Source organism: Apium graveolens, chromosome 7, assembly GCF_009905375.1.
Source record: "Apium graveolens cultivar Ventura chromosome 7, ASM990537v1, whole genome shotgun sequence".
NCBI lineage: Eukaryota > Viridiplantae > Streptophyta > Magnoliopsida > Apiales > Apiaceae > Apium > Apium graveolens.
Window position 1 is genome coordinate 11,009,124 of NC_133653.1, and position 15,721 is coordinate 11,024,844.

General features: G+C 33.1%; 1 non-coding gene across 1 annotated transcript; it reads left to right on the forward strand.

Moving 5' to 3' along the window:
- Window positions 1-13,554: 13,554 nt before the first annotated feature.
- LOC141676136 (small nucleolar RNA R71) lies at window positions 13,555-13,661 on the forward strand. The gene has a single exon (XR_012556742.1). It is a non-coding gene; the product is annotated as a small nucleolar RNA R71 (small nucleolar RNA).
- The last annotated feature ends 2,060 nt before the right edge of the window (window positions 13,662-15,721 follow it).

Genomic DNA, 15,721 nt, shown 5'->3' on the forward strand with positions numbered 1-15,721 from the left:
GGTGGTAAACTCATTTGGTTCAGTAGAAAGCTGGAAAGTGGATTCATAAGATGCAGAATGGGTTTCAAAGTAATGAGCAAGTTTGTTGTCCAAAGAAGTAGCTGTAGTAACAAGATCACACAGCCCTTCAGCTGGTTTGACTGAGGATACTGAACTGGGATTGAAATCCCATTCATTGACCGTTATACTAGAGGTGCTGCTCCAGTTAGGGCCTGAATCATGATAAGTAATTAATGGCACGGATTGTTGGGATTTGTCAGCAAGTTCTTTCGGGTAACAAATGCTCGTCTTTGGAAAATCTGGAAAGCCTAAGTCCATATGAGCACTGCACAAGACAGACTCCATGTTTCCATTGGTTTCACCTCTGTGCTGTGAAGAACTGCGAACATCTGTTATATTTAATTTACCATGTTGGGCTGCTACATTCAAGAAATCCAGGGAGAGTACAGAGTTTAAATGCAAAGTACATGAAGAAGCTTCAGTAGGTGTGTTGTTCAATGTATCTTCGGAAGACTGAAGTGAAAGGCATTGATTGCTAGAGTGGTCGCCTAGAATTTGTCTGACAGGACTCTTACTAACTGTTAGTTCACTTGAAGTTCGATTTTCATAATAAGGACCATACTTGCATCGTTTGACATCTTGATTTAAATCATTACCGGAATATTTTTCATTCTCTCTCACAAAAAACACCGTTGAGGAGTCCTGTTCCTGTAAACAGCTTATAAGTGGTGTTTTGCACTTACTAACAACTGGTGTATTCCTAATAGAAGTCCAGGAGTTCGACCCATGGCTGCTTAAAGATTGACCTTTGCAACTAGATTGAATTCTCGCATTATCACCATGCCAGTGCACATCAATTTGCTTAGAGTATCTGCTGGCTCCAGTATTATAGGTGAACCTTAAATCAAACATGTCCAATTCACTATCAGAAGTTACTCCAACTTCTCGCAACTGGGATGAAGTATCACATGGAAACGATACAACTTCATGAAACTGATCCTTTAAGGCTTCAGTCAAAAGTATGGAGTTCTCTTGGTTATCACCCGCCCATATCCTCATATCAGGGGGAAAGTATCCAGTTGTACTCCACTTTTGCAGTTGCACCATAGAAAATGGTCCTTGAATTTTACCACTTGGATCTATGTAGTGCCAATGTTTATATACATCCGAAGTGTTCCTCACAGAGAAAACCGGAGTTGATAATTTTGAGCTCCCTACTGCTTCTTTATTCAAGCTTCTTAATTTCCATGCCTTTCTTCCCTCAATAAGTCTCTGCTGGATTTCAACAGCACCCTCTTCTTTTGTAGGAGATGATGGGGCATACATGTTTCTTTTTTCGGATGGAATCGCAAAATTAAATGCCCTTCTACCAGTATGGCCTACATCACCCTTAATATAGTAGACTGCAAAGTTTTAATATAGAACGGCTAAGAACACAATATCCAATGTATAAAACTGTATAAAATTATTTAGATTAGCATGGATTGCAATGAACCTTTGTTTTGGCTATCAAGTCGTTCAGCTTCTTCAGATTTATAACCAGAATCTATGTCTGGATCTAAATGTACATCAGTAATTTCACATAGTCTATGTTGCCCCTCTTGTGGTTCCACACATTCTCTGAGCGTGAAACTTGTCAAGGAAATTTAAATGAAATCAAACATAAATTTGCTAGAAAAAAATATTATAAAGAACTCTATTGAAAAGTTCTCAATTAGTGCTACTAATTAGGATTGAAGACACTAGTCATGATATAACTACAAAGAATGAGGACAGGTGAGTCTAAACTATGTCTTCCCTATATGTAAGACTCTTTGATTGAAGAACATAAGTTATATACCTTATAACTGAAAATGAGACCAAAAAGACTGTTATATACCTTGAACACAAACATGTGAGGGAAAGATAATAGCTATTGAACACAAGACAGATAAGTTGTCTTACAATTACATGCTTAAAATGGTTTTACATATTTCTCTTGTTCATTTCATCTTTAATTTTGTCTCTGACATAAGGTCCACAATTGCCGCAACCGGATAGTCTACACAAAATGAGTTATTATAAGTACAATACCCAAGCTAAACCTTTATCTCCCTCAGTTCATCTCAAAAAATTTATCACACGGTACATCTTTCAGTCTCCTATTTATTTAACACAAGCTTTAACTTTTCTTTCCTTTTTATATATCACGTCAATACATATTATATATCACGTTAATACATACAAACAATTATAAACAATTCATAAGCAAGCACCCATATCAATTTTTATGTGCAGATAGCCGTACGAGAAAACTAGTTTCAAAAATAATAAATGAGCTGTGCATCGCGTGTACACAAAACATTACTTTTCCCGGTAAATTCACGCATTGCGCGACACACTGTGCAAAAAAAAATGCACGTGTATAGCTCGTCCCCTTAAATAATATGTAGTCAATAATCATCAATTAAATGAAATTCATCCAAATAAAAATATACCAATTATCTAAAAGGATATTCTTTCTTACGTCCATTTTTACTTTCTTGATCATGGAGATGGTTAAGACGTCGTCTTTCTGCTTCCAAGCACTACAATGAAGAAATTTTTTATGTTGAAAAGTAGACGTAAGAACAAAAAGCAATAATAAGGATAAAATCAACAAAACATAAACGCTACAATACAAAATTATGAAAACTGTAATAGGAGTGCAAAATATTGAACATTAATTACAAATAAACCAAGAACTTACATTGATAGGCTTCACAGAATGGAGTGCTAGTGCTGTTTTTCGTATCTCACCCTACCACATAATATGTCATTTAAGATGGAAGATGAACAAACAAACAAAATATTGTTTTACCAATAGATATAAGATGCTTCAATATTGAAACTTACAACGGTGAATCTTTTAAGATGCCCACATTCTATGCTCTGCTTTAGGTGTCTGCATTCATCCTGTTAAATAATTTATTAAATTTTGGTATATGCTAAACAAATGTATAAAATATCTTGTCACAGTTGCAAAAATATCCACACTCCGGCTATAATCCTGATTATGAAAGTTAAAATATGCATGATTACTTTGCGAAAAGAAAACTGGAATGGCTCAATATAAATTATATATGCCTTCACCTCGGAGAGATCTCGATTAGAAATTGTATCGAGTGATACAACTTCTTTCTTGTCCAAATTTAACACTTCAAGCATGACATCTGTAGTCTTGACGCCAACTTTGTATGGTGTTGGAACTTTAATAGTACCTAATTAATGATATCCAGAATTTTATAAATCAATTTATTTATGTATCTACTAAATAAGAAGGTACAATTAGGTGTTACAAGAGTTACATGCATACCTACAACCTTGACGAGTCTGTATATGTCACCTTTCTGCCCACCCCCCACTATTTTTATTCTTACCACGGAGCCAACTACCTTTTCATGAAATATCTTATCCTCAATTAGATTCTCCATAAGGTTTCGCCGCAGATAAATCATATTAATATTATGTATATTAATTTCGGCATGATCATACAGATTAGTCTGTGGTACCACAGTGCTATCAAGAGTCACCCTTTGGATATTGTTGGTACCCATATATAAAAAAGGTACTTGTCCCTTGCCTATCACTGTACAAGATTCTTTCTGAAGATTCCTGGCTTGACAAAGCTCTGCAAAATTTAGTGAAAGATTTTCTTTCAAGTGCAACCAATATACTTTAAAAAGATACTCCCAACAACTCTTGTCATCAAAATCCACATGAGCCTAAAAAAGATCCAGATGGGGAACACATGTAAGAGCATGACTAATATCTAACTACAAGTTAACAAATATGGATTTTCGAGAAATGGACTCTGAAATTATAATAAACCCGTAATTATAATAAACCCGAGTAATGGGAAGCTTAAAATTGAATGCCAATGCAATATCACTCTAATCAATAATTTTTTCATGATACAACACCAAAAGCATCTAAATTATGATCAATTGGCTTCTACATATATTCAATTTTATTTTTTCTAGGGTTATTATTCATTCAATTTCCCTTTTCTTAAAAAAAGGGCAGAAATGTACAATGAGAAATCCACAATAACTTTAGTCAATAGTTAATTTCTGGGGTTCATGACCCAAGCCGATGGCAAAGAGCGTTGGGAACCACCACAGTTAGGAGAGGTTAAGATCAACACTGATGCTGCTCTCTTTGAGGAGACTAATTCTTATAATTTCTCGATGATTGTTCGTGATCATTTAGGAGATCTGATTGAGGTGTATTCAAAATGTAAGGAAGGAAGATTAGATCCTGTTATGAAAGAAGCTATAGGTGTCCGAGAGGCCTTGAGTTGGGTGAAGGAAAAAGAGTATTCCGAGGTGGTTATAGCAACATATTGTCTTGCATTGATACAAGCGGTCAGATGCTCTTCTACTAATTTGTCGTACCTGGGCAGAGTAGTAAGTGAATGCAAGGATCTTCTCTCATTTCTAAAACAACGTAATGTAACGTTAAATTTTGTTAAACATTCTGCGAACAAGGTTGCTCACTTTATAGCGAGAAACTCGAGTTCAATAGCTGAGCGTATCTGGAATAGAGCTGATGTTCATCCAGAATTTCTTCATGTATTGTTGGAAGACTTGAAATTTTAACGCATTTTATTTCTGGCAAAAAAAAAATAGTTAATTTCTGTTCTTGATAAACATTACCATTTCATTGTCCCCTTCCTCTTTTTTCTCGATTAACATGATTGTATGCATGCAAGTTGTACAAAATCCTTTATCTCCACTCACAAGTAAGTAATCAGCATCGCTTGTGCATCCCTTGCATAATGAATAGGTACATGTGTAACACATATACTCAGCACGCTTGAAACAAACATTACATATGTGCCAACCTGAGTTTTAAAACACGGCCAAGTTAACATAAACAATTTGAATGATATATACAAAATATGTTAAATACAAACTTAAATAGTATACACACATTATGTGTACTTGCTACAATTTATTTATAATATATATTGTTATAAATAGCTCACAAGTAAAAGGTCGTCCAACAAAAGTAACATATCACCTAAAAGGACGATTGCATTAAAAAGAAAAACAAATGAGAGGGGGGAAGTCATTTTAGTGATGGGAGACCAGAATGTTAAGCATGAAACACCTGGGGCTATATAACGAGGGACAAATAAGAACTGCATAGATAAACACTGTGCCTAATAAATTACAACTATTTACCCAATAGTGTTTTACTATAACCCAAGACATTACAAACAATTTCACAAGCTTTAAAAACCTTTCTATGATCATACAAGGCAAGATGATAAAATTTTAAATATATTGAGACACAATAGAGATATAGAATCACCAAGACAAATATGTAATATTCTAAACAAATACATGATACATGCTCCATGATAGACATATAAATAATTTACAACAACTTACCACAAGTCCACGTAGCCTTGGCTTGAAGAAAAGACTCGTCTCGCTTAATACATGACAGATGATAAGCCTTGGGACAACCCCTGCACCACAAAAACATAATCCTCATTGATAAATTTTCATTTCACTTTTCTGTGGCCTAATTTTCTAATATTTTATATGTGTGTTGTGTAAGTAAATAAATAAATAATAATATGAAATCAGAAGATGATGATTATTAAACAAAATTAAAAAAACAGGCATAAAAGATGTATAGAAATGCTGATCGTTGATCACATAGAACAAGACTTCCACCATCTAAACAAATGAAACAAACAGCCTCCAAATATTCTTTGTTAGGCGGTTCACTACATGGTGGTCTTCCTCTTTTCTGTGGATTTTCATCTCTGGTTGCCAAAAGTCCAATCATCACAGAATTGTTCACTCTCTAAGTTTCTGAATTAAGTTTGTTTATAATTATTACTCAACTTTTTTCATACACTCCATAATATTTTTATTATTTATACATAAAATTTAAAAAAGGGAATAAAATATTTCAAATGAGAAAGGAAAAATATAGGTAGTTAGGTACCCACTAAAGTAATATATCATGCCTAGAACATCCTTCAAACAAAAAGTTACCTTTTTATGCGTGTCAGGGTTAAACTTGGAAAACTAAAGAAATGAAGGCTCACAATTCGAGTATTAATTATTTCATTCATCTTGAAATATAAATTTTATTTGAATTTTTTTATTAGAAATTATCATTTTTATTAGTCTTAACAAAAATTAAATGGATATTAATTTCAAGTAGATGGAATATCAAGTAAGGCAAATCTAGTTTTCTCATCCAATGGGAGGTTTTTAATATATTATGTAGATTTTAGAAATGTTAATCTTTGATTACTAAAATCTTATACATGTATTTAGAATCTTTATTAAATTAATCTAAACTTTTTTTAAATCTTAATTATTAGAGCATATGTAAAAAAATATCATTAACTAAAAGTCCATGTGGCCTGTCATAATAATAATTATCGAGATTATATAAAAATATTATGGTACAAAATCATTAACTAAAATTTTAGTTAATTCTAAGATGTTAGACACATTTGTTGAACATTAAGAGACTCATCAATAAGCCAAATCATTAACTTTATAATAAAATCAAATAATAATAATATACTATTTTTAAAATATAGTCAACCATTATAGCCAACTCAACTGAAATATAATCTCTTACACTTTTAGTAAATTTTAGATAATTTAGATTTTATATTATTTAGCCAACGATTTAGCTCACAATCATTCAATATGCTTTTAGAAATTTTAATGGTCACATATATGGAAAGCAAGAGGAATTGAGAACAAAATATTAAGCTTGTAAGAGCTGGTGGAATGCACCTCAAAATATGCGGATTAAAATTTACTTTTTAGAATTGTAATTAATTAATCTCAAAAATATTATTGGGCATTTTGTAAACTAGCATTTACTTGCGATACCCACTATTATAATTCAAAAATGAGAACCTGATATACCAATTTTTATTATATACTTTGTTGCATTCAGTTTGTTTGAGTTAAGGGTGCAAGTCAATTTGTGTACATTCATACGGGATGGGAAACCACTTCAAATATTGTTGGTTAAAAGACTTAAATTACGACATTAAATCCATTTTTCGATATAATTTGTATACATCTAATAATTTTCTTCAAATCCACTATTTTATCAATATAAAATATTGAATTTCTCGAGTATATTTATATTATAATTATTATTTGATGATTTGTTTGGTTGAAATCATCGATTAAAGGTCATGGTGCCAAATAATCGACTCATTAACTTCATTCTCTCCTCGTAATCTCATCCATTTATTTTGATATATTTGTAAAGTATAGTGTAACATAATATGGAATAGAGATAACTATACCTCTAAACAAGATAAAAGACACCTAATGATATTAATATGAAGGAATTCAGAGAAATAAAATACCTCATAAACACAAAGAATTAAAATATGATATTAAAGTTGAAGTCTACGTAAGAGTTGCGGAAAGAAATTCAAAAACATGTACATGTCTCAATGACCGTAACTTAACAACGATTTCTAATCACCTACAATGGGATAAGGTTTTAAACTAGATCTAAAACGTGCGTAATCAATAATTTTTATGAAATAGGCAAAATAGATCTAAAAAGATGAAAATGATCTTACTGAAATAAGAGTTTATGGGTTCTTGAATGGAGATGGATGGACAAAAACAACACCACCACAGATCGGAGGTTAGACCCCTCTTTCCAACACCAATGATAACTCCAAAATTTTATCCCTTTTTGGGAGTCTTTTTTAGCCTTCTAATTAAGATTTTAAGGGTTGGTAATGGATTGTGATCATTGGAAGGTTCTAGATTCGGGTCATCTGGACGTCTATGATGGAGACACGTGTCAATAAGCCTTTTATCAATGGAGTGTGCCGAAAAGAGGTTGGCGTGTGCCTGGAGTGTGATGGCATGTCTGGACCTAGGGAATGGAGCATGTGAGCCGTGATTGAGGAATATACCTCGTACTCACAAATGAGTGATTAAAGGGATTATCCTGATGTGACAAATGTGACAAGGCATTATGGGGTTCATTGGGTTCGCGAACTATGTTAGGTTCCGGGGTCCACCTTCCACCTAGAGTCGTGGAGTCCTTAATAGATATAGACTCATTTTTCGTGGGCTTCTAGAGCCATATTTGGGCCGAATTATATTATGTCCTACCTCTATTCATCTGGGTTTAAATAAAATATACTATTGATCCCAGTTAAATTAAAAATTATATCTATACTATACTATTATAAGCGAAACATGGTTTCGTTTTGTCGGTTGGTTACCACCTTCCTAAAAAATATGTTAACACCTTTCAAAAAAAAGTTTAAACAAATATTATTTAATCAAAATAAATAAATCATGTATCTCATATAACTACAAACTCTATGAATTATAATCCAGCTTGATATGTAAGAGCACTCAACTTTTTTCTTGGTAGAAAATCAAACACTTCCAAAATTAATTTTATTAATTCAAATTATAATATAATAAAATATTTATTAAATCAAGGAAAAAATAAAAAACAATAGCAAATCATCTGTATACACTTATATTTAATGTATACACTTATATTTAAGACTCCCACTTTCATATAGGCCCTACAACCGCCATATAGATTGTAGAAAACCTTCCTAAAAAATATGTTAACACCTTTCAAAAAAAGTTTAAACAAATATTATTTAATTAAAATAAATAAATCATGTATCTCATATAACTACAAACTCTATGAATTATAATCCAGCTTGATATCTAAAAGCACTCAACTTCTTTCTTGGTAGGAAATCAAACACTTCCAAAATTAATTTTATTAATTCAAATTATAATATAATAAAATATTTATTAAATCAAGGAAAAAAAAAGGAATAGCAAATCATCTGTATACACTTATATTTAAGACTCCCACTTTCATATAGGCCCTAGACCCTCCATATAGATTGCAGAAAAAGAAAAGACTTTTTAAAATTTTAACTATTGAAATTTTGAATCCTTCAATAATATATAATACCTAAAAAATAATACGTAAATATTTTAATTTTATTAATTTCAATAATATATAACCATTATTTTTATAATTTAGTTTTACAAAATAACAAAATAATAAAATTACAAATATTATAATCAGTCCGTGCATCGCATGGCTTATAGGCTAGTATAGTGTAAGGGAATTATTATCCATAATTTTGATCATGTGCTGCCAAAAGAATCTCAACGTTGATATGATATTTTTAAAAATAGACAAGGAATTATTATCCAGAATTTTGATCATGTGATGTCAAAAGAATCTCAACCGTTGATATGATATTTTTAAATATAGAGAAGGAATTATTATCCTGAATTTTGATCATGTGCTGGCAAAAGAATCTCAACCGTTGAAATGATATTTTTAAAAATATACAAGGAATTCTTATCCATAACTTTGATCATGTGATTCCAAAATAATTTCAACCGCTGATATGATACTTTTAAAAATAGACAAGGAATTATTATCCAAAATTTTGATCATGTGCTGCGAAAAGAATCTCACCCGTTGATTTTTCAGGTAAGTGAATCATCAAGTGATGCCTGAGCGTTGTATAGGTGATTTGTTGTGCTTATATGGACTATTCAGCTTCAATTTTTTCTGCTGAACTATCATGAATACGTTTATGATTTTATTTCTGCTTCCTGCCTCTTAAGTTGATAATACTTTTTTGATGCTAAAAGTTAGAACCTTCTATTTATTACATATCAATGAAGTTTATTGCTTCCATTGTTTGGACTTACAGTCAGACACCGCAAGTGTGATGATTTCAGAAATCGAGTTAGAGCTGGCTAGTGGGACATTAGGAGGATTAGTGACAGCTGTGGAAGGTTTAATAAAAATTAGTGAAAGTGAGTAGTAAGAAGTCCTCCTACCTGATCTTCTAGTTTCTTGGTTGAATATCTATTAATTGTCCGTAAGCAGTTTTTTTAAATGGCCAGTTTCTCACACTTGCACTGGCCAAGGTTCGGGTTTGTAGCCCCCATAGATATCAGAATAAGCAGGCGGGATGTGTACTTGTGTAAATTGATGTTCTGATATATATCAAGCTTAGATTATTCTCCTCTTCTCTGTCAAGTAGCCAAATATTATCGACCTTGGTTTATTTGGCACCTTCACTACATTTTCTAAGTTGTATGAATTCTTAGTTCTGTAGTGTGTGTGTTGTTTTGACATTTTTCCCCATAGGCCATAACTCTAGTGATCATTCCTGTGAGATATTCCGATGAGACGCTACTTCATTTTTGTTTGTTTGTTAATTGAAATAATATACAAAAATGCAGGTCTAAAGATATTAAAGAAGTTAGTTTTGGTGATAGTCTGATGATAACAGAAAAACCAATTGGCACGACTTTGCAAAAAGCTAACGAAGGTGCTTTAAGAAAATACTATACTAACAGTATAAAGCGGATCCCATGAACAAAGTGTTCGTTGACAAAGTAAATGTCTGATTTATCATGCTTGTTGGTTTAAGATTCATCCACCAAGTTCTATTTGAACTGCCATTAATGGTTCCCCGTGGTTGGGATACTTCTGTTTCCAATGTAAAAATTCCTCGAGAAACCTCCAGATCAGCGCATTCTTACTCTTACTTATGATTGCAAAAAGAAGACCATGTTTATTTTCTACTTTAGAGAGATTTGTGTCCCGGACCTATCCATAATGTAACAATTAACTTGCTGCATAACTTGTGAAGTGCACATTTTAATATTCATGTGGCATTGATAAGATTATATGTTTCCCGCAGCTCTCAACAATGTTGAAGAACCATAAAGGCTTATTTTAGATAACGCACTAGCAAATTCTTTTGTTGCCTCAACAATATTAGCGAGAAGCATCAGTTGAAAAGTCTTTTTGCCTGGGAACTCTGAACTCAAAAAAAGAACTTAATATTTAACTATTTCTAAAGTCACAAAAGATATTTCATCATTGTGAAAATTCTAAATTCATGAAGCACTTCATTTTACATTGTTACAACTCGAGATTGTAATTAATCTATTCGCATTCTCATTTATCGAATTATAATTTAGTGGAAGAATGAGTTGTAGGAACTTAAATATAAAAGAGAACTTAAATATAAAAGAGTTGGAGATTAAAGAGAAGAAACTTATTCTCAATAATCCACACAACTAACTCACACAAAAGAGATATAAACTCACACTTGTATTTTCACTCAAAAGATTATATAAAAACTTGATGATTACAAAGCTTATAAGAGTATCCTATTTATAGGCCTCCATAGAACATACTAGAATATGCAACTCCCTAGGCACATGAAAAGCTAAAGGTCATAAACTCAAAAGACCATGAACTCAAAATTCTTGAACCTCAAAGGTCTATTCTAGGTGCTTCCATGAATATTCAATATAATAAAATAATAATCAAAGTTTAGTTTATAATTATTTTAACATGAGTAGGATTGAGGGAATAAAAAAAGAAGAAGAGAGTACAATTGTGAAGCACTACTACGTATGTACACAATTATACAGAACTAGTAAATTGTGCCCGCTACGCTTTGACATCGTAAAAATGAATACAAAATTAAATGTACAATAAAATTTTAATGTCTGAATAAAAATTAATTTTATAAGTCTTATGAATTTATATGAATAACTGATATTATTAATGAAAATTTAAAGTTTTGGTTTACGTATTTACGTGAACCTTAAAAATCAAATTTGCAGTGAACTATAATACATGGATTGCATTGACGCTTTTAAAAGTATTTTTTCATAAATAAACCTATAAGTACCTAATGACGTAGTTAATTTAGTAGTTAAGTATAATTTTTTTTTTGCAGAAAAGAAACTATATTTTAAACAAGTGGATGATAGAATATTTCATGTACTACCTTTAGGTACACAATAATAATAGCAAGTCATATTACTTGAAATTTTTATTTATTCAAACGACCTTGATATAACTTTTGTCAACTACTTGACTTCTGGTCCATGGTGCTGGACTTAAAGACATATTTACTATCTTCCAATATTTTCAAGCTATTTTAATTTCCCCTAAATTATCATTAGTTGTCTCATCTGCATTCAAAATAGAAGTGCGGTTTATCTTGCTTCACGTGATTTTCAAACTATTACGTGAGCCCGTGGGGTTTACCCAGATGCAACCCGAAGGATAGCGGCTGCGGGTTCCCTACGATAAAAAAATAGAAGTGGATATTCATCTTATGCTATTTTATAAGAAAGAAACTGCCCTGCTAATTGAGATCTTATCCGATTGATGCCCTTCTTGAAGATAGATAAGGGCATCAGATTGATGCTAGCTCCTAAATCACATAAACACTTGTCGAACAACAAGTTTCCGATGGTGCAAGGAATAGTGAAGCTTCCAGGATCTTTAAGCTTCGGAGGCAACTTCTGTTGCAGCACAGCACTGCATTCCATCGTTAGTGCAATGGTCTCTAAGTCATCGAGCTTCACTTTACGAGAGAGAATACCTTTCATAAACCTCGCATAGCTAAGCATCTGTTCAAGAGCTTCAGTGAAAGGTATGTTAATATGAAGTTTCTTGAACTTCTCAAACTGCTTATCCAGCTTTTTCTTCTACAGCCTCTTAGGAAAAGGAGGTGGAGGATAGATCTGTATCTCCCATATATTACCCTCAGGAGAAGTGTGTTCCACAGTAGTCTTCCTTGGTTCCACCTCTGCTTCCTTCTGTACTTCTTCTTCAGCCACAACTGCGTTTTCTGAAACTTGAGATTTTTCAGGCTTTTCGTCTTGCTGAATTTTGGGGCTTGCGACCTTTCCAGACCTTAAGGTGATGGCATTCACCTGTTCTTCAACTTCCCTCTTGCCTGGATTTATTTCTGTATCATTAGGAAGCGTTCCTGGTGGTCGATTCAATAAGGCATTAGCAATTTGCCCTATTTGGTTCTCTAGAGTCTTGATAGAAACAGCCTGGCTTTGGCATATAAGAGCCTGATTTTTGCACATAAGCCGCAACTCCTCCAATTCATATTTTTCATTCAAAGATAAATATGCACCAAGAGTTTGTTGTTTTGGTGTAATTTGTTGCTGAAAACCAGGAGGGTTGAATAGCTTATTTCCAAACTGCTGGAACGGCTGTTGCATCGCATTTTGATTGCTGCTCCAGCTGAAGTTAGAATGATCCCAGTTGTAGGGATGATAAGTGTCTGAAACTGGTTGCTGCGATCTCTGAAAGTTGCTCACAAACTGAGCTGAGTCACTAGATATAGCGCATTGCTCCGTCACATACGAACCTGCACATAGCTCACAAACACTGGTTATCTGATTAACACCCAAGTTAGCCAGATAATCGATCTTCATAGACAACTCCTTTAGTTGAGCAGTGATAGTCATAGCTGTATCCACTTCAAGAACTCCTGCTACCTTGCCCTATGGACATCTCTGGGTTGGATACTGATATTCATTAGAAGCCATCAGTTCAATTAGATCATAAGCTTCCTCATAGCACTTTGCCCATAATGCTCCGCCTGATGCTGCATCGAGCATGGGTCTGGTCTGTGCTCCTAAACCGTCATAGAAGCAATTGATGATCATCCAATCAGGCATTCCATAATGAGGACACTTCCTAAGCATCTCCTTGAAGCGCTCCCAAGCTTCAAATAAAGATTCTCTCGTTTGCTGTGCAAATTGAGTAAGAGCATTCCTCATTGCAGCTGTCTTCGCCATAGAGAAGAATTTAATAAGAAATTTTTGAGCAAGATCCTCCCAAGTTGTAATTGAACCAGCTGGTAGAGAGTGTAACCAGCTCTTAGCCTTGTCCCTCAGAGAGAATGGGAACAGTCTCAGCTTCACAGCATCTTTAGAAACACTGTTGAACTTGAAGGTGTCGCAGATCTCAATGAAATCCCTAATGTGCATATTGGGATCTTCAGTTGGAGAACCCCCAAACTGGATTGAATTCTACACCCATTGAATTATGCCAGGCTTGATCTTAAAGGTTTTAGATGTGATAGCTGGCCGGAAAATGCTAGATTGAATGTCATTGATCTTGGGTTGAGAAAAATCCATCAAGGCTTTTGTTCATGCTGCTGGATCTCCCATTGTAATGAGTACCCGAAACATAAACACATAAATCGTGAAAGTAAAAGAATCTGAGTCGATGAACTTTAACGACCACTGATGACAAGTACATAGACTAAAAATTAACACCGAGTCCCCGGCAACGGCGCCAAAAACTTGTTAGGGCGAAAACACGCGTTAATATTCACGCAAGTATACGCGTTCGCAAGTAGTTTAAGGTATAAATCAGATTCGTTCCCACAGAGACTTATGCACCTATGCAACAATGTATGATTATCGCTCAATGCTAAGACAAATAACAAATTGGGTTTCGATTAAACTAAGAGATTATACTAAATAATATTAACTAAGAGAATTGAGGTTGAATTACTATATATGACAAACATGGGATTCTAATTTCATTACTACTTCATTGAATAGCCTTTTCGTTTTTAACCTTAGCATGTGATGGTGATGACACTAATCAGATAACACGAAACTGATAAACGCCAACTTTCGTTGTACGAATACCCTACTACCAAGCATCCACAAAAGAGATAGAAGTCGAATAGACACCAATTATGCTTAGTCCATATATGTCTATAAGAATTGAAAATATAACGGTTTAATGCGCAAGTTATCTATCGTGATTACATAGGGCAAGTAAGATGGTTAAAATTACCTACGAATCATGCATAATAAATACATGAACCTATACTAGCATGGCAAGTTCTAAACCTCTATATTCACTGTTGCTTCAATAGAGATTAACACACTATCTTATATGTTAGCTACGCACATAAGACGAATAAGCACAACCAATACTAGGATATCAATCAATCACCACACACCAAGATATCGAAACAAATTAATTATTGAAATCCATAAGTAAATCCTCTAGAATCCCATAATAACGATTAGCCCATAATTGAACTCAACATCACCATGGGTTCCAATGAAATCATGGTATAAATAAGGTCTTAATAAACTGAATAATAATTAAAGTACGAATAAACGAGATCTAGGTACAACAAGAACGAAAACGAGCATCCAAAGTTACAACTAATTCAAAGAATCACAAGTTGAAAATAAGATCTTCTTTTTCGGAGTTGTTTTTGTTGGATTTTAATCGCAGCGGAGGCATGGTAAAACACTTTTACACACAAAAAATCCAAATAAAAGCATATAAATCGTGGTAAAAACGTAGGGATCGATTACTAACCTTTAATATGCGATCCAAGAGCAATGATCGGAGATCCTTAGCAGCTGCTCCTCAAACGTGAAGCACTCCACCGGTATCCACGAAGAAAACGACGTTGAGGAGGAGGAGGAGGTAGAAAGAATTAGGTTTTATAAAATTTTTGGAGTTCGAATAAAAATAGGGTTTATAATAATATATTTATAGGCAAAATTTTCAGCTGAAATTTTCCCATAAATATTATTATTATTATCCTATTTATTATTCTCATTAATAATTAAAACACCTTTTAATTATTAATCCTTTTTCTAAACACTTTAGAAATAATTCTCTCTCTTGATTTAATTTCCAAAAAATTAAATCCTTAATTAATAATATTAAGAACTTTTCTTAATTAATTTATAATTAATTAAATATCATGTAATCAATTATTAAATATGCCAATAAATTATTTATTTCATAAATAAATAATTATTTAGCCATTATTAATTAATTCCTCCACCATTAAAGCATT